This window comes from Notamacropus eugenii, chromosome 4 (genome assembly GCF_028372415.1).
Source record: "Notamacropus eugenii isolate mMacEug1 chromosome 4, mMacEug1.pri_v2, whole genome shotgun sequence".
NCBI lineage: Eukaryota > Metazoa > Chordata > Mammalia > Diprotodontia > Macropodidae > Notamacropus > Notamacropus eugenii.
In genome coordinates this window covers 339,478,535-339,503,898 of record NC_092875.1, presented here as the reverse complement: position 1 = coordinate 339,503,898, position 25,364 = coordinate 339,478,535, and the positions used below count along the sequence as shown (strand labels likewise).

Sequence of the window (25,364 nt, the reverse complement as noted above, 5' to 3'; positions counted from 1 at the left end):
CGCATAGAATAGTGTCTAGACCTTCTACTTTTGTAGTCATTGTTCTCTTGGTGTGCTCTAATTTGTTAATGTCCCCTTAAAAAAAAAAAAACAACAGTGCTCAGAACACAGTATTTGTATGCCAAAATAATTTCCCTAAAGGACAAATCTGACCATAACACTCCTCTGCTCTAGAAACTTCAGTGACTGTTGCCTCTAGGATAAAATACAAACTCGTCAGCTTGGCATTTAAAGTCTATCGCAGTCTGTCTCCATTCTGCCTATCCAGACTTATTTTACATTTCTCTTTTTTTTTTTGTTTTTGGGTATTACACATTCTAGCCAATCTGGCCTACTCACTTTCCCCTGAATTTGGCCTCTGTGTATTTGTACAGGCTATCCCCTCTCCCTGGAATGCATTCCCTTCCTCTCTGCCTCTTAAATTCCCTAGTTTCATCGAAGTCTAGCTCATGTGTCATCATACAATGGTTCTCGAAATTTTTAGTCTTAGGATTCCTTTACATTCTTAAATTTATTCAGGAACCTTCCACAAGAATTTTTTATTTATGTGGGTTATAGCTATTGATATTTACCATATTAAAAATTAAAATGTCTTTGCATTATTATGAAAACAGTTTTGACCTTCTGGACACCCTGAAAGGGTCTTGAAAGCCCTTAAAGGGTCCCAGGATGATAATTTGAGAATTTATGGCCATAGTTAAGATGCTATATTTGGAGTCAAGAAGAACTTGATTTGAAATACTGCTTCCCACATTCACTTTATGGACGTATCATGCAATCCCCATCTGAACCTCAGTTTCCTCATCTGTAGAATGAGTATTAAAATAATATCTGGAATACTAATCTTTCAGTTTTATGGGGCTCTAGTGAGACAATATGTGCACAGTGCTTTACCAGTTTTAAAACACTTTATAAATGTCATTTCTCAACAATTGTCTCTCCCTTAAAGGACCTTCTATTTCATGATCTGTTTACTGCTTTCCATCATTATCATTGTATCTTCAACACTTAGTGTCGTACCTTGCACCTAATAGGGGGTTTAATCATTGCTTGTTGAATGGAGTTGAATGGGGTCTGATCAGGGAGAAGTACAAGAAGATGATTAATTAACTCCTTCTCTTGAGACTGAGAGTAAGTGACTTTTTTTTTTTAGCTATCACATCACACTCTTGACTCATGCTGGGCTTGGGGTCAACTAAAAACTTCAGATCTTTTTTCAAGGAATGTGCTCCCAATTCAGGCCTCTTCCATCTTGTAATTGTGGTGCTGAGAAGCTATTTGGGACTTGAATCTTCATCATTGCTGTCTCAAAGTTGTCCCTTGATTTCATAGTTAGATAGCTAACTATGTAGAATTTGGGAGGGGGAGCTGTGTGCCTGCAGAAAGATAGTTTTTTATGAATTTGTTTAATGTAAATAAATCCTCTATTTATCTTTGGCTGTTAATAAATTCATGCATTATTAGAAAATCCCTTATACCAGAAGACCTGCTGAGATAGATCAGCTCATTTTAAGAGATTTCCTGTTGGCAGAATTCAAAGCAGACACCTGCAGCCCGCCCTGTGCAAAAGGATTTAAATAAACACACACAGATAATTAGATCAGTTAACCTCACAAATTAAAACAAGCACATCGTATTATCTCCAGTTTATCCTAAAAGAAAATATTAAGTTCCCCCAGATAAATAGTTTAATAAAGAGAGAGGAAGATGGTACACATTGGCTTTCCCGGGCCCAAGTGGGCAAGAGACATCAGTAATCTGCCACCAGAGAGCCCCTTGTGGAAAGCCAGGCCCTGGCTTACCTTGGTCAATCCATCAAGTATTTACTGAGTGTATACTATGTTCTTGGCACTGAGATAGAGGCTGTGGGGAATTAAGGAGGGGGTCAAAGGCCCAGTTCATACCCTTAAGGAATCTTAGGGTGTCCTGAGAGGGGTAGTGTGGGAGTACAGAAAAGAATGCTGTATTAAAAGATGAAAACGTAGCTAGTAGTCCTGGAACTTCCACTAACTGACTATGTGACCTTGTGCAAAGTACTTAACCTCCTTGAATGCTAGGTTTCTCATTTGTGAAATGGGCACAATAACACCAACCTATTGTTTTCCCTTAGATAGGGAAATGTACGGAAAAGCAAGGGCCTGAAAGATTTATCTTTATTCCATTATACTCACCAGGGACTTTTTTGGTGTGTCATGAACACTTTTAGCAGTCTGGTGAAACCTTTGATTCCCCTCACAGAATAATGTTGTTGCTTATATTCACAGAAAGGCTAGATTTCAGTTAGAGGTTAGTGGGAAAAAAGATGTTTTATATATATGTATATGTATATGTGTACACACATACATACATATACATACATATGTGTATGTACACACACATATATATTTCCCATCCAACTACATAGACCCTTGGAAATCTATGTCTGTGGACCTCAGGTTAACAATCCCTGCTCTATGCAAAAACAGCATGAAAGGCCTGGCAGGCCCGGGTCATTTTTATTCATTTCTACTCTCTCTGCCATCTCTGTAGGACCACAGATAAACCAACCCTGTCAGATGAAAAACTGTCTTATTTTTGGAAAAGAGATTCAACTGTCTGTCCCTTATAGCAAGGTTTCAAATAACAATAACCATAGGACTTTAGATCTGAATAGGATCTTAATCCAGTTCCTTTCGTAATGATTCATAGGCATATATGGCTTTAAAAGTTTACAGGGCACTTTCTCCACAACAGCTCAGTGAGGTAGCCACTGAAACTGTCATCTCCATTTTACGAATAAGGAAAGAGAAACCAAGTGACTTTTTTGTAGTCCACTGACTAGTGTCAGAAAGGGGATCTTGATCCAGGTCCTCTACTCATGTCATCACACCATGCAGATTCTCTTCTGTACTTTGGGGGGCAGTGTATGAATGTAGATCAAGCAAAGTCTGAGTATAGTTCCTTGGATTTCCCTGATGAGTTCCTTGATGCATTGATGACTCACTCATCTGGGTGGAGTAGGCAAATGTAGCAGAGTCATAGCTCCCTGTTCTTCCCTGGAGTAAGAGGGGGTTGAGCTCTGTGCAGGGGCAGTTGGCAAAGAAAATAGGACTGGTACCTAAAGGAAAAGACTGTGGGCTGCCAGGATTCTGTCTGAAAGGAGATGCCCATCTTGAGAGGGCATAGATCATTAATGCCTTTAGATCTGTATCAGCAAGTTTAAGGACAGTTTAGAAAGTTCAATTCAACATGTATTTATTAGTGCCTCAGTTTTCTCATCTGTGAAATGAAGGAGATGAACTAGATGTCTTCTAAAGTCCTTTCTAGCTTTAAATCTATGATCCTATGATCTTATATACACATACCAGCTATGTGACCCCAATCATGCCCACACATGTACACATGCATGTTGATATGTACATGTAAATACCAAAATCTATTTGTTGCTCTCTCTTTCTGTATCTCTCTGTCTCTCTGTGTCTGTCTCTGTCTCTGTCTGTCTCTGTCTCTCTGTCTCTCTCTCAGAAAGAATGGCAGAGAAGGAGGAGGTAGTTGAAATGGACCTTGAAGGGTGAGTCCAGTTTAGATTTTGATGGTCAGAGAAGCCAATGTCTGTCAGAGTATCCAATCTTAAACTCCATGAGGCTTAGAATCTCTCCATGCCTTAACTTTGTTTTCCCCTCAGGGTTTATAGCTGAGTGTTCAGTCCTATGCAGGTACTTAATACCCCCTAGTTAAACTCATTGAATTCCCCCTTCTTTCTGTCCCAGAACTGGGCTCCATTCCCAGACTCCCATCTCCTAAAGTAGAGGTGTTAACAAGCTCCCACCTGACCTCTACTCCTGTTCAGCATGGATGCCAGGGATCATGCAATGGCAATTCTTGTCTCCGTCTCTACCACCTCTGCTCTCTAAGCCTCAGGAGAGTTACTGCCAGGACTGTGGCCAGTTACAAGCCTGCAAACTCTACAGAGACTCTGGTAATCAGATTAGAATCCCATCAAACCCAAATTGTGCATCTGGGGCAGGGACCTCTGTCTTCTTGAAAACAACCCTGTTTTTTCAAGCTGTCTGGGACTCATTCCACTTGGCTTTATTTTGACCAAAATTGTTTCTTTTTTTTTTTTTTTGGCCTTCATCCTTTTAAAAATGCACCCCCCACAAACACTCACACAAACACTCCTAAAGCAGAAGCCACAATATTAACAACAAACAACCAATTCCACCACAATAGCCACTAACAATCCTGGGGGATTTCATTTCTCTTTACAATGGTAGACTGCTAGAGTGTCAAGGAACCTTACAGATCATCTGTCCTAGATGTGTCAAATACACAACCGTTTGGGGTATATCCCAAACCAGATGAAAATGTAATAGACAAATGTTTAACAAATCAATATAATACAATACAGTATAGAGAATGTTAGTGTGTCCATATGCTATGCTCAGGGATTCATATCAATAGTGGAGTGGCCTCTGTTTCTATTTGATTTTGTCACCAAGGATCTAGCCTATCCTCCCCGAGGCTCAGAAAAGGTGATTAGACTTGGCCAATGTCACTTACGTCTATAAGTGGCAAATCAGAGAATTCTTGTGTAGTAGAAGAAGGGCTGAATTTGGAGCTACAGGAACTTTTGTTTAATCTTTCTCTCACTTAGTATCAGTGTGACTTTGGGCAAATCCTTTGATCTCTCTGAGTTTCAGAAACGTGGGGTTCAGACTAGATTGCTTTGAGGGTCCCTTCCAGGTCTGGACCCAGGATCCTCTGATCCTGCATTCTCATGGACAGGCTTGGGCTTGGGTCTTTTCAGTGGTTTTACTCCCCTCTTCAGACTTGTGTCTGCCTGTTGGATACTTATCTTGCTCTGTCCTCAACCCAACTCAACTTGGTTGAGCCCAAGTGCTCTCCACAGGCAGGGATCATCTCACTATATACTATTACTCAACTGAGCCCCTCTCCTTAAGAATCCATAAAACCAGTGAGAGCTTATTACGTGCCTAGGTCATAGGTTATGTGTTAGCTAGATTTCAGCCTGAGAAGGGAAGGATATATGGATAGGAAAGTTGTTGGCACTTTACTTCCTTGCTGAAGAACCCCCCCTGGCTTTGTGCTCTGTAAAATTAAAGTCAGATGGGTAAGGCTAGCATTCAAGGCTTTCTATAATCTCATTACACCAAACTTGACTTTCTTCTGCTTGCTCTCCAATGTATACCCTCTGCCCAGGTCAGACTATTCTTTTCCTTGTTCCCCAAACATCCTGTTCTTATTTCTGTCTCTGAATCTTTGCTCTTGATACCCCCAATCTAGAATGCCCTACCCCCTTCTTCTCCACCTATCCCTATCCAATCTGGTGAAAAACTATATCCTGCTTCCTCCATGAAGCCTTCCTTTACTACTATGCAGCATAGTGATATTCAAATCTGTATTTCTCTGAACTTTGGTGTTATTTATAGGCAGATACTTTATACTCTCTTGTAATTTTCTTTAATTACCTGAATAATATTTCTGGGAATCAGAGAATATTAGAGTTGGGAGGAACCTCAGACGTAATTTAGTCCAAACTCCTCATTTTACAGATGAAAAAACAACTGAGACACAGAGAGGGAAAGCATTTGCCCAGGGTCACATGGCTAATTAGGAGACTGTGGTTTAGTTGGGTCACTCGTCTCAGACTTAGACTTTAGCCTGGAGGCCAGAAACCCTGCCAGCACAGGCCTGAGCACATGGTAGGTGTTTTCGTTGTTCAGTTGTGGCCAACTCTTTGTGACCTCATTTGGAGTTTTCTTGGCAAAGATACTGGAGTGGTTGGCTTATTATTTCCTTCTCCTCCTCATTTCACAGATTATGAAAACTGAAGCAAACAGGGTTAAGTGACTTGCCCAGGGTCACATAGCTATTAAGTATCTGAGGCCAGATTTGAACTTAGGAACAGGAGTCTTCCTGACTTCAGGCCTGACACTATCCACTGTTCTACCAACTGCCCTGGTAGGTGTTTAGTAAATACCGAATAAGAAGGAAAGTTGCATTCTTTTTCACTGGTCACCAGGGGGGACGTGTAACCACAGATGTCTCCAGGTGCTCCTTGGAGCCCCTTGGTGACCAAAAGTGGGGAATGCTCTTCCCAAGAGAATCAACAGATTTATTGTCCTTGGGCCCTTAGAGAAGTCTAAAGAGAAAGAGAAGGCTTTGCACTTGTGCACCTTCAGGCCTTTCTTCTTGAGACACAATTGCTTAGAAACAAAAGACAAAAATTAAAAAGAAAAACAGCTTCTTATCATCACCACAGTTGTTTGCAATATCCATGCTCCAGATCCCTTATGTTAATTTAGTGTTGTACAATCTACAAAGTTTTTGCTGACACAGAAAGACAAAGAAATCAACTGAGAGAGAGTTTATTCAGCTCCTAGGATTTTACCAACAGTGAAACCGAGGCCACTGAGACCTCACCAAAACTCTGTGAGAGGTAGGCAGGGGAGAACAGGTATTTGGACTGGGATCTCATCCTTCCACTGGTGCAGATCTCTGTTCCTCCACCACGCTCACCCACCCTTGGATTCTTATTCAAGTCTTTCCATAAATCCTCCAAAGAAGAACGTGTCCAGGTTCCTGGGGCCTCACTCAGGCTATCTATCTCTGTCTGTTTTCACTGCACAGTTGCCTGACTTTTCCTTTCCGGGTCATACTTATCCTTGATGATGCCTTTTAAGCTACTTTTCATGTAGTGTTATTGCAATTATCCTGAAAGGAAGGTGATGTTTAGAGAGGAACAATGTTACCCCTAGGGGCACAGAGAAAGTCAGCTCCGGAGTGGGGACTGAACCAAGTCCATTTTAACACTTTATTGCTCCGTGGATGGGAAAGTTGGGAATTATCAGCAGAACCCATTATATGCAATTATTGCAGCACACAGTGAGCACAATGAGATCTCATCTTACAGAAGGAAAAACTGAGGCTTCAAGATTAAAGCTATAGACTGACACACTGACTGAACAGAGGTCAACCTTGTGACCTCTGTGAACGCTGACCACCAACAGTTATATAGCCTTTTAGGATCCTCTGACCAGTCTTCTGGAATCTGTCTCAATCTGTCTTTCTTACTTTTTTCCCCCAACTATTCTCCAATATGTACCAGTAAATCTCACTTTTTCATTGCTCTCTGCCCATGCCACACTCATTTGTAGCCTTAGAACTTTTGCTTATAAGATTTCCCATGTATGGAATGTCATTTCTTCTTCCCACTCTCCCAACTCTGTCCTTTAGACCCCTTTCTGACCTTTAGAGCTGAATTTACTCCACTCACCTCCTTTACAGGCCTTCTCTGACCACTTCCACCCACACTACTCTCCTTCTCTGACCTCTTCCATAACTCAGAGTATAAACTGTACCTTCTCACCCTTGATTGTGTGCTGTACTTTGTTGTTTTCTGTTCCTTGTGGGTGGGTAAACTAGACTGCGAACTCCCTGGATAGAAGACCTTTCAAAGCCCCTAACCTAGAGCTGGGCAGGGTAGGCATTTGTGAATACTTGCTGATTGAAGGCTCCGAAAGAACAAAGAAACACTTGCACTAATGCTCTAATGTTTGATTTGAAGGGACTGAATGAATACAGTTTCTTCTTCTCTCATATGAGGGAGGATCTGACTAGTGTTGTTTTAAGAGTAGACCTGATGGTGAGGTATATTTTCCTCCATTAAGGACAACACACCCTACAACATAATTTTACCCAACTGCTCCATCTTTGTCTCTCTCTTTTCCCACATATACAGATTCTTAGTTCCAGCATGGCTGGTGGATAGATTTTCAAGAGGTGGAGAATTGAAAGGTTTGGTGTGGGAAGCTAGGTGGTGCAGTGAATAGAATGCTGGGCTTGGAGTTAGGAAGTCCTGAGTTTAAATCTAGCCTCCAATAGTTACTAGTTGTGTGACCCTGGGTAAGTCGTTTAACCTCTGTTTGCCTCAGTTTCCTCATCTGTGAAAATAAAGATAATAGCCCCTACTTTCCAGGGTCACTGTAAGGATAAAATGAAGTAATAATTGTAAAGTGTGTTGAAAATCACAAAGCAGTATATAATTGATAATTGTTAGTTATTTCCTAAATGAAAAAGAAAAAATGAAGAGATGAGGAAAATATATTGATGGAGATATTGCTCATGATTCAAGGGCTCAGAATGATTGGAGAAATACTGTATCAGAAGTCAAAAGACTTGGATTCAGCTACCAGCCCTGTCACTTACTGCCCATATAGCCCTGGACAAGTTATTAACCCTCTCTTTGGCTCAGTTTCCTCACCTGTAAAATAAAAGACTAGGATAAGATGATTTCTTTTACCCATCTGACTCTAAATTCATGAACAGAACAGTTTTAATTTTCAGTCATAACTGAGCACATTCTCTGTCCTCAAAAGGAAAGAGCAGCAGGGTCAGGAAGCCAGAAACTTATGGGAGAGGGGCACTGTTGGCAGCTTGTGCCATTCCATAGCATAACTTCCCCACTTCCTGCTCAGTGCCCCAGAGTTTGGAGGTGAGAAGCAGATGACAGGGCTACAGAGGGTGGGAAGAAAGATAGAAATGCCAAGGGGCCCAGGCAATGCGTAACAACAAAGTCATCCATATAGATGTGCGTGCAGAGCAGATGAGTGGAAATTCACTGTTTCTCTTTAAAATGAAATACTTTGATTGCTCCAATCACAAGTAGTTGTAAAACTACCCTGAAGAATTAACAGCCTCAGTACATGCTAACTACATCCATCATAAATTCGTCTTTAGTTTCTGTTATCATATCACTGTCTCCAGGGACCCCCGTCTTGTCATCATTTGCCCTTTATAATTTATTCATCTTGTACTTGCCTGGATCTTTTCTACTTATCATTCATCTTTACAGTTGTACATAAAATTAGATTGATCCTCCAATGGCAGGACTGTCAGAGAGAGAGAAGTTGTCATTGAATAACACATAAAGCCCATGAAGAGCTTGGAGTGTCCTTTGGGTGTCAAGGTAAAGGCAGGAGTGGGAGAGAGGGAAAAAAAGAAGGGAAGGGATGCAAATAGAAGAGAAGAAAGAAAGAAATCATCCAGCAAGAAAAGAGGGAAAAGGAATGGGAAAAGAGAAGAGGAGAAAACAGAAGATAGAATAGAGGGAGAATGGAAGTGAGAAGCCAAGAAAAAAGGAAGAAAAGAAAGGAAAAGGAGAGAGGAGTACAATGAGTAAAGCAGAGAGAAAGGAATGGACAGAAGAAAGTATAGAAGGGGAGAAGAGAAGGAGAGAGGAAGAGAAAGAGGGAGAAAGGAAGAGAAAGTGTTTTATTCAAAACTATGATTGTATATTTTGACCATGTTAACTTCTTCTGTGCACTCTCTCTCCTCTCCCCTCCCCCCACCCCAAGCTCAGAGAAGACCACATGGCATTTCCATGGAAATGACCCTTTTAAAGTCACAAAGGACCTGATTCAGGGGGGATGAGTGGCAGGGATGGTCCATGTCAGTTGCTGCTGACATGAGGGGGTTGAGGAAGACAGAGAGGGAGTGTTAGTTTGCTTTGTATTCCAGAGGTTGCCAGAGTGAGGACACAAAAGCCAATCTTTAACTAGTGAATCGGAACTTTAATGTTTACCAAGCAGATAGAAGCTCCCTCTCCCCCGGAGCCCAGTGAGCTGCCAGGCTGCACTATCAAACTGTGGGAGGCCTTTGCTAAGTGGAATGCCACTCCTCTTTTCCCCTTCCCCAGAGACACTCCAAAACCTTTGATCTCCTGGGCAGAAGGAGAGGAAGACTGAGGAAGGCTGCCTTTTCCTTGCAGAGCAACTGAGTGCCCAGAGCTTTGGCTGTTAACTCCATCCCATTGCCAAGCTCACACTGGGGGTCCAGGCTGCAAGCATCTGCTCTTTCCTCACATCTGGTCTGCTCCTTTGGGGTCCTCAGTTTTTAATTTGGAAACAGACATGTTCTCCTGGGAGGATGATTTCTTTCAAAATCCAAAAGATACCTGTATGTAGTGGGGCTATTTTAATTAATAGATTTCTTCTAAGCTGACCTAACTGGGAATTCAAGGCGTTCGACAAGTTATCCCCAAGTGACCTTTTCAACTTGATGTTCCCAGTTGATTCTCCTACCCCCAAATTTCACTCCAGCTAGCTAGGGAAACCAATAGAATTCTAGAGCCAGAAAGGAACATGACAGCAGAATGAAGTAGTGGAGAAAGTTCTGAGTTTTGTAATAAGGAGACCTGCATTTGACCGCTAGAGCTCTTGCCACTTGTACTACAATGTGTAAATCATGTAACCTGTGTTAGTCTCAGTTTTCTCATCTCAAAAAATGGGGATAATAATTACATATCCATTCTTATAGGAAGGGTGTGAATGAACTGCCACGTAAACCTTAACATGATACAGAAATGTGAGGAGTTATGATTGTTGTTTTTTTATCATTTAGTAGCACCTAGATCCAAAATAGGAATGCTACCCATAGTACATTGGATAAGTAGTGTCTTTCTGCCTGAAGACCTCCAAAGATGCAGAACTAATAATACCCATCCAGGAGGCCCTGTGGTGAACTTGAGGAAAGCAAAACAAACCCAATCCATCCTTTACATAGCAGACCCCTCCCAATTTCTGATCATATTCCCTGTGTAGCAATATTGTTTCCTATTTTTCTTTATCTGTTGAAATCCCTTAAGGCCCAGTTAAAGTTCAGTCTCTTTCACTTTGCCTTTTCAGACTAACATAGCTGGACCCTACCTCCTTCTCTTTCCCATGGCACCTATTACCAGAATAATAATGCACTAATAATAGATATTTCTATAGTGCTTTAAAGGTTTGCAAAAGATTTTGCCCGGATAATCTCATTAGAGCCTCACAACTGCCTTGTGAGGTTAATCATTACAGGTGTAAAACCTTAATTTTATAACTGAGGAAACTGAGGTTCAGAACAGCTGAATAATTTGCCAAAGGTCCTAGTAAGCATGAATGGTGAGTTTTGAACCCAGGTTTTCCTGACTCAGTACTCTATTGTCTTTGCCTCCTACCTTTATGTCATTCATTTGGCCCTTAGAATATACTGCCTTGTACTATTAGTCATCTATCTGTTCATGCTTCTTCTGTCTTCCCAACTAAATTGTAGTTTCCTGAGGACAGGACCTGAATAACAATCTTCTTTGTAACTCCTCAAATACTTGCACATAATAAGCATTTGAAAAATATTTGTTGGTTTTTTGATGGACTGAAAATTTGCCCCACATAGAAATGTGAACTGTGTTTTGTATCACAAACTTTGGAAATAGAAGAGGATGGCAGGGTAAGGAGGAGCAGAGGGACAGGAGACAGAGTAGAGTAACCCTGCATGGATGTGGGCAGAAGGTTGTGTTCAAAGGAAAGGCTCTGATGAAGCTTCATGGTTTGGTAATCCCATTCTTCCCAAATCATTTCTGGCTCTGAAATCATAATCCATTTGTGACCCTGGCACAGAAATGACTCTCTCAGCTGGCATGCAGCTTTTGGTAAGGGTTGTTCCCACTGACGTGCCTGTAATATCTGCACCTGCCCCCATTTTCAAGAACAGCCCTGTACATGTCTTCTTTCGGTATTTTCAGTCTCCCAGAGAGAATACCACCTTTCTTTCTCTGTATCTAACTGAGGGTGGGTGGGACACAGTGCTACATGTTTTATTTCTTTGGTGGCGTGAGTATGTGTGGTAGAAATGCAACAGATTTTGTTCCTATTAGAGGCGAGATGCCAATTCAGTAACTTGCTGAGAAACAGAATCTGCTGTTAGTACTATCCTTTCCCCCTTCTCTTTTCCTCCCCCCTTTCTCTCCCTCCCTCCCCTCAGTAGGGAGGTGTAAGGCTGATTTTAATGGATTGATTTTAATGGATTTTGAAGTCTGGAAAAAAGCCTAAATCGCTGAGGTTACCAGTTTTCCAGGTTCTTATTTTCATATTTATTCCCCTGAGTTTCATAAAAAAGGGTCCGGCTAGGGCATTCAGGGGTGGTTGTCCCAAATAAGTGGTCTATCCCAACACCCCCAACCATGCCAGTCAATGTGACCCTTGACTCAGCTGGCAGGAACACCGATTATCTGGCAATCAGGCCCCTTATCTGGCATTGCCTAGCATCATCTCTTAACCTGAGACTCATAGGAGGGGGATAGACGAACAATAATAATAACAACAGTTCCACTGTCTGTAATCAGAATGACTACTTTAAAGCATCATTTTTATTTATTAATTTTCCTTGTTTGCACCTGGGTGAGTCTGTGGGGGCAGCATTCTCTAGGAATGGCAAACTGCAATCACAAGGTTTTTTTCCCTACCTATTCGTTACCCTGCTACCCTGAATAACATGTAGCATCTCTGATTTCCCCCCATCCCCAGCCTTTGTCCTTTCTTTTCTGCTCCCACCTCCAAACAGACACACTTCTTTTCCTCAAACTTGCCCAACTTGTCTTTGTGATGTTGGAAAATGCCAGTGGATTTCCCAGTATGAAGGATTAGCACAGATTATGGTGAACAGTGTTAATTATCGGTGGAAAAAGAGGATAGTGCGTCGCTCCAGTGTGTTCTTGATTTCCCCTGGGCCTTTCTGCCTGGTAATAAGCCTTCTTTAATCTGGCAGGCCCCTTGGTGAAATCAGCACCACGGACAGTGATATTGATTGCTTCTGAGAAACCATCACAGCTGCTCACCCAAATTACCTTTGATATGTGACCTTTAATGTAATTACTGCAACATCAAAGTATTTCTATAAATTATTAAAGAACTAATACACTCCATCATTCAGCTATTCTATTATATGTAAAATAAACAACCACAAGTTAATGTTGGATCCTGAACAATCAACACTTAGGCCTGCGCTCTGCCCCACCCCCTCTCCTCACCGCTGGACTCCTCACAGCAACCCCCCTCCTCCACTCCTCCACCTTCCTGAATTTCCCCCTCTTCACATCTCTTCGCCTCTCCTCTCTTATCCCCGTCTGATTCCTTGGTTTTAGCAATCTTGAAACTCTCCAGCAATCTCCCGCAGGCTGATGAAGGGCCTCCCATAACAATGTGATATTTTCAATTCCGTTCTGGTTGCTGTAAAATATCTATCACAATTTTCCTCAAAACAAAGTACCATAAACACTTTATTAATCAACACATACCTTCTCAGAAGTCTTTTGATTATCTCACAATATGGCTTTACGTTTCACATATAACATGGGATGAGGTGGAACATATTTCTGTCACCTCACGGAGCACATCCAGAAAGTAATTACTGTAAAATATGTGCAGGGAGCCACTCCACTAAAACACACAACCATACACGGCCACCATGCCTGAGCCCAGGCTGCGCACAGAATCTGCGTGGCGCATCATTTCCATACATTTGCATCCATGTGCATATTATTAAAATGACTCAGCCTGTGCTTGGCAATAACAAATAGGAAGGCTGTGGTAATGTGAGGGCAGACACTGTATAATTTGGAAATAAAAAAATACCCCCCAAAGCCAAACCAACTGATCTTTGATTCGAAGGTCTCCTGGCTGTGCTGCATCCTCCTCCTAATCCCTCCCACCCTTGTTAATGGTGCGCTTGCCACTTCCCTTTCATTGTGTGTCATCAGGGGCAAGGGAATGTAAGCTTATGTGCTTATCTGCATATACAAGTTTATATTCACTTGCACCTCTTTGTGTTTAAGCTATCCATAGAAGTACACATAAGTCCCTATACATGTAGCACATGTGTGCCTCAGAGTGGTATATATTAGACATATGTACATGTCATATCTATGTTAGATATATGTGAATGTGCATACACATCTATCCATTGATCCTTAGATACAGAGAGAACCATTTATATATCCCTGTCACTGAGCACTCGGAGAGAAAACTTGGACCCTTGACCTGAAGAACGCTTCTTATTTTATGATGATGAACTCGCCTAGATAATAGCAATGGCTGATATCACACCCAGTTAGGGGGGCCATAAATAATTTCTTCCTCCCACTCAGAGAAGCTATAAAACAGGATCAGGGCATGATAGTTTATCAAAGACAACGGCTGACTCCTTAAATAAACCTAGGTGATCTCACACCCCTGCAAAGGAGCTCAGAACATGTTTGGTGTCTGTCCTGGGATCAAGGAAACCTCTTCTTGCCTGGCTTTTGAAGAGGCCAATTTCATTAAAAAACCACTGGGCTCTAGATTCCCTTGTGTTAAGAGTTTCCTTCGCCCATTAGACTTCTAGCCCCATCAGCAGATGATACCTTCGTCTTTCTTGCCCCTTGTCTCTCTGAAGTCAGAGCTGAGAAGGGGTAGAAGGAGGAAGCATATGTGGGATTCTTCCAAGGCCACAAGAAAATGGGTCTTCCATGGCTCCACGAAGTCTACTGATAGCTGAAGACTGATTAGAACAGAGCTGTCACCAGGCAGGGGTGGGGGTGGGCGCTGCACCTATGGGCAATGCAAAGCCTCACCTGTACCAGATCTGATTAGGGGGACAGCTTAAATTTTCTGACAGGTATCTTCAACCCAAAGAACTTCAGGAGTATGGAAAGTAGAAAGGACATACAGAGTTATAAAAAGAGGTATCTGTTTTTCCAAGGTCTCTCTCCCCATCTCATGCTCCAGGTCTTCCTGAATAAGAAGGCACCTATTCTTAGTTCTAGGTAAAACTCTACTAGTTCATCTTGCTTTCATCTCCTCTCGCCCCTCCATCCTGTCCTATTCCACACGCCTTCCTGTTTGCACCAACATCCTATGTGTTAGAACAGGCTGTCAGGTTGATCTATCACGTGCAGTGGGTTTATATCTTAGGGAGAAGTTGAGAGTGTGTCTCCAATATTACCACCATCCTTTGCTCAGGAAAGGGAAAGAGTAGATTAGGATTTCACATCCTCAGCTCTAGTCTTGCCTTCTGTCTACTTTCTACCCATAGCCATAAGAGATGGCCAACATGTCAGCAACACTACTTTGAGTCCACAGTCCTAGGTATCTGGGCATAACCACTGTCCCTTCTCCCTCCCCAGCTCCCAAGGGAAATAGGAGAGAACCCAAGTTGGTGATGCAGAGGCTGGACTCACCCCTGGCAATGTCTTCTGTTCATGCAGTGCACTCTGGGCCTTCAGGGCTGACTCCCGCTCGCAGTATGTGAGGAAGGCACAGCCTGGGAAAAGAAAGGCAGGAAAGGGTCAGTGATGGCAGCTGACCCAAAGAGGATTGGACACAGGCTATATGAGGGCTAGGTCTTTCTGTCACTCAGCTCAAGGCAGTGATCTGAACATTCTTCTCCATCTCCTCTTTGGATCTCTCCTCTCTCCCTCTCACCTCTATTCCCTTTCCCCATCTCACCACTGCAGTCTCTCTCCTCTCCTTCCATCTCTCCTCTCAGCTTCTCTCTATCATCATCATCATCTTTATGTTCCCCCAAGTTTCCCTATCTCTCCCTATCTCACAGCCCCTCTATCTACTGTCCATTCGTCTTACCTCTCTCCTTTTCTCTTTCCCCTTTTCCTGATTCTTTCCTCAGATTCTTATCCCTCTCCTCACCTATTTCTCATCTCTTTACTCTCTGCCATCTCTCTGTGTCCTTTATCCCTCTTCATTCTCTTTAATTCTCTTCTCCAACTTTTCTCTCCTTCCCCCTCTCCTTGTACTTCTCCTCTCCTCTCTCTGAAAGTCTTACTTTTCTGCCTTTGTCTCTCTCCTTCCTGTGTAAAAGTTGCTACTGTAATCTATATATGCTTAAAGGACTTAGATAGTCTACACCCTCCCCAACCCCTCAGAGTATGTACTCCTATTGTACCCACAGATTGCTTACAGATACACCCATGCTTCCTTACATGTGCACACACAAGATTTCACATGCAGACATCCACACTAGATTCTACAAGCCCAGTTCCTGAGTTCAGAGATCTCTTTCACCACCTGGTTTACTCTCTGACCACGAGGTGGGAGCAGCAGCACTCTCTTGTGGTGACACAGAATGACAACGTCTCCTTGGATGCCCATCTCTTCCCTTCCAGTGAGGAGGAGAGGAGAGGACTTCGTAGCAAGGCTTTGCCTGATGTTTTTTCCTGGTCCCCACTTCTAGCTCCTTTCCCCCACCTCCCTTTTTGTTCCTTTTCCTGCTCAGACATCTAGTTTCCAAGCTGTTCTTAATAGAGAGCAAAATAATCTGAGAAACCCATTCATACTCAAGTACTAGTGATTTAATAGTTACCCTTTCAAGGCATGTTTGCTTTTTAACTAGGGACAAAGCCTTAATGCAAAAGAATGGCTCCCTGACTCCCTAATTGTGTAATTTTAGTCACTGTGACAGAGCAAAGAAGGATAGGTAACAGTATCTTCCTAGAATCGTGCATATGTGGTTAAGTACTTATTCGCTATATAGGTGAGCCCCTGGCTAGGGTAATTCTGAGAAAAGTTGAATTTAGCTAGACGATGATGCCTACATTTATAGGTCTGCCAGTGAGCAAAAATTTTCAATATCAGGAGCAAAGTCAGAGTTCTTAAGATATATATCTCAAGGAGTTATATACATCTATTCCTGCTGAGCTGACTGCCTTGTTTTCCCCTGAGTATATCATAAGCATTTGGGTCTCTGTGTTTTTACTTAAGTTTCTCCTCATCTGAAGCCTATTCCCTCATTCTAGCTAAATCCTATCCATCCTTCTCTATAAAGTCTTCTCTAGCAACCCTGTATTAAAGAACACCCAATTTGGAGTCAAGGATCTGAATTAAAATCCCTGCTCTACTTACCTGCTTACTACCCACATATCTTTGTGAAAATTATTTAATCTCTATGGACTTCAGTTTCCTTATCTGTAAAATGAGGGATTTGGATTAGACTATCTCTAAGGTACTTTCCAGCTCTAAATCTAAGTTCCTATGATCCTTTGTTCTGAGTTCCCCTTCTCTGAACTTGTACAGCACTTAGAACATGAATCATATGATCCAGCCCTTGATCACACATTGTCCTCTGTCTACTTCTTTGATGTGTGTGACTCTTGTCTCTCCAGAGAAACTCTGCTCCTCAAGAACCATTTTTCTTCTGTTTCCTCAATAGCACCTCGGACAGGGATAACCTCATGGAAGAACTCAGCAAAGACTGGCTAAATTTAATTACATTTAAACCTTTTCTCATCATCGAATTTTATTGTTCCCTTCCCTAAGGAAGGAGAGAGAATGAGAGGGAGCAAGGGATGAAGAAAGAGAAAGATAGAGAGACAGAGAGAGGGACAGAGGTAGACAGAAACAGAGAAAGAGAGGAAAGAGTTGGAGAAAAGACAGAGACTCTAGAGAGAAAACAGAGAGAAACAGGAACAAGAGATGGAAAAGAGGAGGAAGATAGTAGAGACAGAGATGGGACAATGGAAGAGACAGAAAGTAGAGGGGGAAAGTGAAAGAAGACAATAGAGATGGAGGAAAAGACAAAAAATAGAGGGGGGAAAAGATAGACATGGAGAGAGGAGAAAGAAAATAGAGGTTTGGTGGAGGGCACAGAAGACAAATATTTTCCATTTTTTTCATATAGGTTGCTGCCTTGTAGGCCCCCCCTTCCCTCCTTCTACCTTTCATGTAGCCCTATCCTCCTGAAATGAGCCAGGCCAGCCTGGAGCAGAATCTCTCCTGCTCCCATTCCCCACCACTGATCCCTGATGATCATGCCTGGCAGCATCCACCTTCCCCCATCCATTCCATAGACGGTTATTGATGGAGACACCCGGGGAGGAAAATGAATAGTGGTCAGAGACCTCTCTGACGTCTTTCCTCGTGCTGTCGCCCTCCTCTCCCTGGGGTGTCTTTCCCTTCCCCTTCTCCTCAATTGTGTCATCTGGCTGTCGGTTCCACCGACATCTGAGGCTCCAGCTTCAAGTGCCTCTATACAAAGCATGCTGGCAGAGCCCAGTAAGAATCTGAAGATGTTCTCAGGAAAAGCATTCGAGGAGAAGTTGTTTGCCTTTGCAATTCCCTCACCTACCACAGGCCTGGCACGAACTAGGTATTTAATTAATGGTTCAATAAAATTGAATTACTAGAGAGACCCCTGAGTCTAAGAAGAGGAAGAAGAGGAGGAGAAGGAGGAAGAAAGCAGAGTCAGTTGGAAACGCCTTTGCAAAGGCCATTCTGTATGGTCCTAACTTGAACTTCCTTCTTCTGTCTTCTTTACATGTGCTTTCCCTTTGTCTACCACAGGATCAAAACCTACCTACTTCAGGAAGTATATGGGGCCATATGATGTAAAACTGAAATTTTTCTTAGAGATTATCTAGCCCAACCTTCTACATTTTACAGGAAATGTCAGTTCAAGGGTTAGCGAGTTGTCCAAGCTCATACAGGTGTTAAATAGCAGAGTGGAGATTTGAACCCTGGTTCTCTGATTCCAAATTCAGAGCTCTTTCTAATACCCATAGCAATCCCTTCCCCTTAGTATACTCACACAGAAGAGCTGTGGACTGAAAGACAGTGAGGTTCATATTTCTCAAGAGAAGGTTGGAAACATCAATGCTTATCCCCAAGGATGGTGATATTTCAGAGGCCAAGACAAGGGGACATAGGAGATAATATAATGTGGTGGGGGGCCTTCCAGGTTCCTTCCACATAATACTATGTAGGCAGCTAGGTGGCGCAGTGCATAGAGTGCTGAAGACTCATCTTTCTGAGTTCAAATCTGGCCTCAGACACTTCCTAGCTGTGTGACCCTGGGAAGGTCTCTTAACTCTGTTGGTCTCAGTTTCCTCATCTTTAAAATGAGGTGGAGAAGGAAATGGCAAACCATGACAGGATCTTTGCCACACAACCCCAAATGGAGTCAGGAAGAGTAGGACATGACTGAAAATGACAACAATAATAAGAAACCAACTACACCAATTAAGTGCCAAGCTGGTCCTGCCTTCCAGGAAAGAGGAAAAAGGAGGTGTGTGCGCATGCTCATGCTTGTGTGCGCGCACGCGTGAGTGTGTGTGTGTGTGTGTGTGTGTGTGTATGTGTGTGTGTGTAAGCATGTGTACCGTGCTGGGACAGGAGCATGTGGGTATGGACCTGTATGTGTATACATGGACATTTACACCTGTGTATTTGTATGTGAGACATGTACAACAGTGTTATGTATATGCATAATTGTATGTCTGTACTATGTTTGTGAGTTCAAGCATGGGAGTGTGTTTCTCTTGTGCATATATATGTGTGTATATATCTGTGTGTGTATGTGTGTGTGTGTGTGTGTGAATGAGTGTACTTCTAGCACCTGTCTGTAAGTGGGGGATTGTTTATAAGAGTCATTGTGTATAGTGAAAAGAGCAGTGATTTTGTAGTCAGAGGACCTAGTTGGTGGGCGGTAAGCTGATAGGTAGTAGGGAGCTGTCAGGCTGATAGGTAGTAGGGTGCAGGTAGGCTGCTCCCTCCTTGTGCAACCTTAGGCAAATTACTTTCATTCTCTGATTCTCTTTATTCAACTGTAAAATAAGAGCATTGGATAAGATAACCTTTAAGGCTCTCCCTATCTCTAAATCCTGGGTGTATATAATCCCATAAAATCCTATGTGTATATAGTCATGCATGGATATGGATGTGTGTGTATAATATGTGTCTATGGATGGTCTGAGACATGGTTACATGTGTGGGTCTGTGTGTATATGCATGTATGTCTACACCAAGGAACACAGAAATTCCTAAGTTCCACATGTTTCCCCCCCAATTTTATAATAAGCTATAGCCAGCTTCTTACAATCTACATCCCTTCCCTTCTACCCACCATCATTTCGTGCCAGCTCTGCCACCACTCCATCTGAAGAAGCATTTAGAGGGCTACTCTCCACTAAAGATGTCTTCTTTTCCTGTGACCTGAGAGGGCCAGGACATAAAGCGTGAGGGGAGAAGGTTAAGCTACCCTCCAGGACCCTCCTTGCTCCCTGACTTTGCCACTAAAAGCCGAGGCAGAAAAGCTCTACGATCCGGCCAGTCTTATCCTTCCCATGCAGGAGCTGGCCCTGGGCTGAGTCTTTTCAGGATATTCAAATCATTCCCATTTATCAGGCACTCGGTTTGCATCTCAGAAGTGAGCCAACAGTGCGCAGCGAGCACAGCCAGACCGGCTTAGAGCCATGAGGAATTTTTTTCCCCTCCCTAATTGAAAGAATTCATTTCTCCTTTTCAACCTAAAATTGATTTACTTTGAGGGGAGTGGGGTGGGGAGAGAGGCAGGCCAGCAGGCAGGCAAGGGAATGGTGAAATGCAGCTTTGAAGATGCTTGTCCCCTAAGCAGCCCGAGGTACAGAGCAGCACTTGTGTGGAAACAGAGAACCACGTAACAGCTTTCTTCCTCACCTGCCTGCCACCGCGCCTGAAATTCCACCATCAGAGCATCACCTCCTTTGGGTCTTGAAGGCTTTATTTTTGTCTCTAAGGGCTCTCTAAGGAAATGGAGGTGCCACGGGGAAAGGGAGGGATGTGTGTGCACCAAATGTCATAATCCATTAGGAGTTAGCCCATGGGAGAGGGGAATGAATTGACAGCCAGGGTCAGTTCTGCTAAGATACTGATGGTAGCCTGAAACTGGGCCCTAAATATTCCCCTCAAATCTTTAGGGAGGAGGGCAGATCCTGGTCTGTGGGTTCAGAGAACAAGGAAACATCACATGCCTCCGTTCCCTTACTGATGTCATAGACCCAGACCCTTTCTTCCACCATTTGTCCAGCTGAGAGCAAGGGACCTTGGGAAGAGCCAGGATAGGTGCTAATAGCTTCGAGGAGGCAGCTGCTGGTGAACTTAGAAATTCAAAATAGACTGGGAGGTCCTTGAGAGGAGAGACTCCATTTTGGGGGAAGGAGAGGCATCCCCAGTGCCTACCACAGTGCCTGACATGGAGTAGGTGCATAATAAATTATTGTTGAGTGGAATTTGATTTGATAGGGGCTATGAGCCATCTATCTGCACACCCCAGACCACATGCTGGGCTGCATGCTTTCTGCCTGTCTGTCTCCTTTCATCCCAGGTGGGAAGGTCAAGGGACCACATTTTCTAAGGGTCCTGAATCTGACCCTTTGTGAGTCCCCTTGTCTCCTTCTGTATTTCCAAAGAAAAATAGAAATACCAGCAAAGTTTCTCTTAGAGGTCTTTCTCATATCAGTAAAGATCTAGAACCCCATAATGAAACAGGGAACTTGGTACCAATATCCTACTACTGCTACTAAAACTAAATTATACAGACCAGGAACTAGATTTCTCCTACTTGGATTATTTCCCATCCTCTTTATTTTTATTTTTGGAGGCAATTGGAGTTCAATGACTTGCCCAGGGTCTTCCATCCTCTTTAGATCTTTCTCCCAAGGAAACCCAGGGACTTAAGCCAGGGTGTCTCACAAGCCTTTAATCTGGCACTCAGGGCCTTCATGTGCACTCCATTCCTCCCGAAGTGGCTTGAAGGTGCTCATCTATGTCTGTGCTCCACAAAATCTCTCCATAGATTGTTATGTCCTCCTTCTTTAACACAGTGTGCTCCATCTCTACCCTCTTACTGATGTCAGAGACCTGTTTCATTTAACTCTTTCAAAATCCAGAGCAACCACCTCTCCTTGTTTCTTGCTATCATAACTGCTTAACATGGTGACTTCTTCAGCTTGATCATTTTACAGCAAGAATCAGGGCAGAGATTGTTACAGTGGTCAGTGCTGCAGTGTGCGTGGCACTGTCAGGACTTGGCAATTGAGAGATGGTAGGATTTGTGCTAGTATTGACATCAGGAAAGATTTGGGTTCAAATGCTGCTTCTATTTTTACGGGAGCCTTGGGCAAGTCAGTAAATCTATCTGAACCTCAGTTGTCTCATTTGGAACATGAGAAACTTTCTGAGGGTTTGGCTTTGCAGACATCAGAGCATCATGGAAAGATCAACTATTATTGCTAGCTTTATACCTAAACCCTGACTCCCATATACCAATCAAAGAATGAGAACTGACAGGCTTCATTTTTCAGATCAAAGACACTGACATCTAGGGAGTCACACTCCAACCCCACATCTGTCCCGTTAATGCTGTCCATACTGCTTCACCATGCCATTCACATTTCATAAATGGTGATTTCCACTTTATACCAATGCTCTGTGAATAAGTAGTTTCCAATATGAGGTAAATTGGGGAAAGGGATTATTCATTTTACAGAAATTCATTGTTCACTTTGCAGAAATGTTCATTATAGTTTCCTTTCAATTTAATTAAAGTCAATAAAGATTTGTTGATTATATACACTATGTACTTTGGCCACCTTCTCTTATTCATTTAAAACATAATTTGTAATACAAATATTTTATTTGTGCACACGTTTTCAGGAATACTTCTACTGTATAAAGTTAGTTTTGTAAGTAAAAATATTAATAACTCATATTTATATAGCACCTTAAGGTTTGCAGAGTAGTTTGTATCTCATAACTCCTTCACAAAGTAGATATCATAAGTATTATTACCTGCATTATACAGGAGAGGGGACTGAGTCTCAGACATATAAAATGACTTAACTATGGTTTCAGTGCTAGTAAATGTCATAGCTTTACCTCAAAGCTTTACCTAAAAGTTTTACCTAAAAACTTTACCCTAAATTTTAGCCTTATTTCCCCTACAATATGCTGCCCTTCAATAATATGATATTACAGTTCACATATATTAATATTATACAAGTGAAATATTAGCAATAGTGTCTGGCATTTGCATGCCTTTTAATTTCATCAAAGCATTTTCAGAACTATTATTTTATTTTTCATGTCTCAGAATATAGAGTATAGGACAGATACCATCTTGGAGATTTTAAAGGTGAGAACACTGAGGCCCAGACAAGGAAGCTATTGGCATATCTGGGATTAGTAAATTGATCTTTTGCATTGGAATGAGCATTAGGGCACAGCTTACAACTCAATTCAGGGGATCATGCCATGGTCCTAAGGGTAAGAGGAATTCTTAGACAAAGGAAAATTCCCCGATGTGGCCCTTGATTTCTTCTTCATTCAACGTAACTGACCTGAGCAACTGCCATGTGTCTACCCCTAGGACAATGTTTTACACTTTAAAAGCTCACAATATGTTTGATGTGACAAAATTCCTACTTTCTGAAAGAGTGAATCATAAAATAACAATAATAATAATTTGCATTCATATAGTACCTATTTTGTGCCAGGAACTGTGCTAAGCATTTTATGAACATTATCTAATTGGATCCTCATAATAACCCTGGGAGCTAGGTGCTAGAACACAGGAAATTTTATCATCAAAGGCTGGATTGTATGACTTGACTTTTAAATGAAATGTCAGGTCAGAGAAAGGAAAGTCAAGGAAAGCTTCATGGAAGAGATGGGGTTTGATTTGACCCTTGAAAGATGATTAGAATTTGGTTAGGTAGAAGGAAATAGGGAAAGCATTCTTATCTAAGAGAATGAAATATACGAAGGTGTGGAGATGGTGATGACTATGATGGATGTGAGGAGACCTAGTTGGGCTGGAAGTGTCCTGTTTTGGTCACAACTTGGATGAAAGGAAAACCCAAGACTGAACCAAAGAGGCCTGTCATGGAAAACTCTCCTGAAGAGAGTGTGACAGAGAGAAAACATACAACCTTGCTGTTGAGTGAGTTAACTTAGCTCTGCACTGTAATACATGACTGAGGGATTTCCAAATTAGAGATTTAGAAGAAGGGTCCTTCCTGTTCATGTCATTTTAGAGATGAGAAAGCTGAAGCTAAAGGCGGGGAAATGACTTGCTCAGGGTCATATGGATAGTAAACAGAACACCTGAGATTCAGAGTCTGGTTCCTTTTCAATACACCTTGAGGGCTGGCCTTACACACATTAGCCAATCAATGCTCAAATATTAAAATATTAATTAAAATAATAAAAATTAATCATTTGCTTCATGTCAAACATTGTGCTAGGAGCTGGGAATACAAAATTAAAAACAGAATAGAGAACTCTTATAGAGTTTGAATTCTATAGAAGGAGAGAGAATAGACATATATGTGTGACTATATGTATAACTATAATGATAAGTTCACAGATTTAGATCTGGAAGAGATGGTATATATCATTTCTTCTATGCCATCATATGTATATACAGGTCATATGTGATCCTGAGGTTATAGGGAGCCCCTGGAGAAAGGGAGGGGAAGAGTGACATAGTTAAATCTGTAATTTAGGAATAGTATTTTGGCAGCTAGGTGGAAGAGAAATTGGAGTAGGGTCAGACTTAAGACAGAGAGACCAATGAAGAGGCTATTGCAATAGTCTATGTGACAAGAAATCAGAGCCTGAATTAGCATGATGATTGCATGAATGGAGAGAAGGGGGTAGATAGGAGAAATGTTATAACTGTGGTGTGGAGGCTCTACGAAGGCTTCAGTCACTCCCAAATATTTCCCTTATAGCTTGCCCCATTACTATTAATGATCCATCTTATAAAGTACCAAAGGTTCCTATTAAAGGATCAATAATAAGGAGGGACAACTCACTAATTAGTTATCAGCCACTTGTACCTCATTATGAATTAGTTTATTATAATGGTATAGTTTGTTGAAATTAGGACCCTAAAGTATCTGAGGTTGTGATGTATGTATTGGGTGAGTATGGAGGTCACAGAGTACTTACTTGGGCAAGTCTAGATTGGATCTAGAGTGGGAGATTCTGGATAGCCCAGAATTTCATAAAGGCTTTGGATAAGTGGGTAGCAGAGGCAGAAGGGAAGAAAAGGATAGAAATGGGAAGTGGAAGAATCCACTGTTCACTGAATAACTGTGGTACCCTCCCTCCCTTAATTATGTATGGAAAAACCCGATCTTAAAGGGTAGTGACAGAGAAAGGACATATGGGAGCCAGAGGAAGAGTACCTTGAGCTCTTAAGAGCTCTTGGTTTCTGCCAGTTGTTGTCAGTCTTAGTGGGGTAGGTGGGAAGATTATGAGAAAGGCCCACTCACAGAAATTGGGGAGGAGGTGTCTGTGAATCTCCCAGAAGGGAGAAGAGAGGGGAGAATAGGGAATGCATTCAGCAACTCAGTCACGATTCCTTGTCAACCCCTATTTTCCATGACTCATTCATGATTGTTCTCACATCCTCGGTGACATACCTCATGGCTTCACCAAACACCTCACAGTTCTGACTTCAAAACTATGGACTCCTGAACTGGGTATATGATTGTGAAAAAGAAAAAGACAAAAGCAGAGAGATAAAGACAGTGACAAATAGAAATGGACACAGATGGGCTAGACAAATGGAAAGAGACGCAGAAAGAGATGGAGAGGAAGAACAGGGTTAGACATGGGGTGAAGAAGAAACAAAGGCAGGGGAAAGACAGAGAGATCCAGATTACTGCTTTGCTCAATTTCCATTGAAATTTCCACTCATAAGGCAAAAGAGGAAATGGACTACAGTAAGATGGTTTA

The 25,364-nt window shown here is 42.2% G+C and overlaps 1 long non-coding RNA gene across 1 annotated transcript in view; it reads right to left on the bottom strand.

Annotated features, from left to right (window-relative positions):
- LOC140498027 (uncharacterized) overlaps positions 1-25,364 on the bottom strand; it is a 365,436-nt gene that overhangs the window by 308,258 nt on the left and 31,814 nt on the right. The window contains exon 2 of the long non-coding RNA XR_011964986.1: positions 15,032-15,114. This is a non-coding gene — a long non-coding RNA (uncharacterized lncRNA). The remainder of the gene's footprint in view (positions 1-15,031; positions 15,115-25,364) is intronic.